Raw genomic sequence first — 2,755 nt, 5'->3', positions numbered from 1 at the left:
TAATTAAAAATTAGTGTCTAAAAAAATTTTTAAATGTACCACATTATACCAAACTTGGTGGTTAAGGCACTTCATGAAGAGAAGCAGAAGATACTCAAGTAACATATATAAAATTATAAGCTAGTTGTTTATTCTTTCTTTGAAATCCTCACAACTGTGTTACAATAAATTACAAAGGACTACACCATCACTTAAACATGTGCTTTACAAAGCACTTTTCTGAAGAATATTAAAACCTAAAAGTCTTTTACTATAACACTAAACAAATTTTGTTTTCAATCTACACTAAATTTTTTTCTTCTAGTTTCAAAACAAGTACAGCCAAGATATATGTAATAATTAAAGATAATCTTACAGTAATATAATTTGATGAAATGGATATCTAAGTTGTACTTGGCTGAGCCAATTTTTGTCTCATGGTTAGTTCTGCCTAGTTGTATCTAGGATACAGTCATTAGATCAGTTAAAACTTTTTATGTCCACGAAGTTTCAAATACTGAAAATGTTGTTTACAAGGGAGTTTCTTAAGCAACTTCTCCAATATGAATTCAATAGTCCTTAGTTTTAGACGACAGCTAGAAATATGATAATTGTATTTTGTCAAGTTTTTACACATTCTACCAACAGAATATATTTTGGAAAAATAGATGCCTCTCTATCCATTACATATGAATATCATTTAGAAGAGAAAAAGAAATATGCAGTAAACGATTATATGTTTAGGTATAAAGACTTTTAACAGCAACTTTTATGTATGCATGTTAATTTCTATGTGTATGTGTGGTTAACAATTTAATAAAACCTATCACAAAATTTTTAAATCAAATTTCATTTAATGCTTCTGATCAACAATATTAATTTTAAAAATGTCCATACTATGTTTTAACTCATTTTATGCTCTTAAAACGTATTTTACATTTTTATATTTTAAAGAAAATGCACATACAATAAGCATATTTCAACATTTTTCGTTTTTATTTAACTTTTGAATAAGTATGGTGTGTAATTTTCTAACATTTTATTTACAAATTCAATTTTTTGAGTTCTGAGAATTCTCTTAACAAGTGCAAAAACATGGATGACTAATTCAATGTTTTGAAAGAGGGGTGTTAATGTTGTTCTGCTGTTAATAAGTGTATAAGCTAGTAAAAACCTCTGAAGGTGGGGCGAGTACTCACAGTATCAACATTGCTGGTTCTTGCACCATTAGATCTGATGAAGCCGCAAACGTGAAACTCTAACTGAAACAAAAAGAAGTTTTAAGAAGAGCACATCTTATAGACAAATATTTTATTGTGTGGTTAGATAAGTATGCCAATTGAATGAACAACACATTCCACTTGTAAAGGATAATACAAATTAACAATTTAAATAGTATTTTAAAACTTTAAGGTTAAAAAATCATGGTGAGTGTGTTTAAATTTCCAAACAATATAAATATCAAGAAGCACAACCTCAGAAATATTCCTCTCCTCATTTATCTTTTTCGGATGGGGAAAGAAGACATTTTTCATCACAGAGATGTGGCTTATAGGTAATTTGACATTAACAAGTTATTTTATTTTGATATCAGATGTACACATGAACTCTATTTTTTCTTTAGAAATTTAATAAGCCATAAGAAAATCTCCACTAAATAAGTGTTCGTATTCTAGTATAATCACAAAAGAGAGAATAGGTTTTAGTTTCAAAACTAATTAAAAAACAAACATCTTTTAAAATGTCAATTTTTCTTTGGCTTATCTTAAACCTTAAAGTTGCAAGAACACAACACAAAAGATTCTGTGTCTACAATAAAAGCTCTGAAACCTTCAGTTAAGTTCAGTATAAGACCCAGTGTTCCAGATAATTTTTTTTCTATGAGGAATAATCATTCCCAGAATTCTATCAGTGGGAGTAATTTTAATTTCTTTTAAAAGTGCAGCAGTAACATTTTGTGATAAAAAGTAATTTCATTAATTACAAATTATTCTATTATTTGAAAAGGTGAAACTTGGCACAGGATTAATTTAGCAATTTAAATAACCAGATGTAGCCATAATAAACACAAATAATGACATTACAACTTTTTATTTTATTTACACAAAACTGGATCATTCACTAGTGCACCAACAGAAACTTCTGGCAGTTAGAGACCACTTATATTTACAGCTCTACTGTGTGATCTGGGCAGAGCTTACGCAGAACTGCAGAAAGCTAAAAGAATGCAGCCATTAATTACTGTACTACCGTTAAAGCGGCAGGAGCTGTATTCATTTTTCCATGGCAGTAAAAGAACTTCTCAATATATTCAAGGCCATAAATGGCTCATTTTAGGTCAGGAATTACACCCATTACCTGAAGCACTGAGATCAAATTGAGTAACTTCCTAAATTTTGCATCCATCTATGAATATCTTTAATAAATCATGCAATGTCAAAACAATTATTCACAAGTTTAAAAAAATTTAATTCACTAATGTTACCTTTAATTCTCTCATACCTGATAAAAAAAATGGAGATATTTTATCTATAGGCTGAAAATAAACATTAAGTCTTTTGTCAAAGTACACATTAGTATATTGCTTAAAATTAGCAGAAAAATCAAATCTGACATTAGTAGTGTGCCATAATAAATACCTGCATTTTCATTTGAATACACACTAAATAATAATTAAAAATTAGTGTCTAAAAAAATTTTAAATGTACCACATTATACCAAACTTGGTGGTTAAGGCACTTCATGAAGAGAAACAGAAGATACTCAAGTAACATAT

General features: G+C 28.6%; 1 long non-coding RNA gene across 1 annotated transcript in view; it reads right to left on the bottom strand.

The window, feature by feature from the left end:
* The window catches only part of LOC111086742, a 5,743-nt gene extending 3,029 nt beyond the window's left edge, over nucleotides 1-2,714 (bottom strand). Inside the window, exon 1 of the long non-coding RNA XR_002611470.1 lies at nucleotides 1,179-2,714. This is a non-coding gene — a long non-coding RNA (uncharacterized LOC111086742). The remainder of the gene's footprint in view (nucleotides 1-1,178) is intronic.
* Nucleotides 2,715-2,755: the final 41 nt, after the last annotated feature.

The sequence above is a fragment of the Limulus polyphemus genome, unplaced genomic scaffold, assembly GCF_000517525.1.
Source record: "Limulus polyphemus unplaced genomic scaffold, Limulus_polyphemus-2.1.2 Scaffold1382, whole genome shotgun sequence".
Classification (NCBI taxonomy): Eukaryota; Metazoa; Arthropoda; class Merostomata; order Xiphosura; family Limulidae; genus Limulus; species Limulus polyphemus.
Note: the sequence above shows the minus strand (reverse complement) of the source record. Positions and strands in the feature narration are given on the sequence as shown.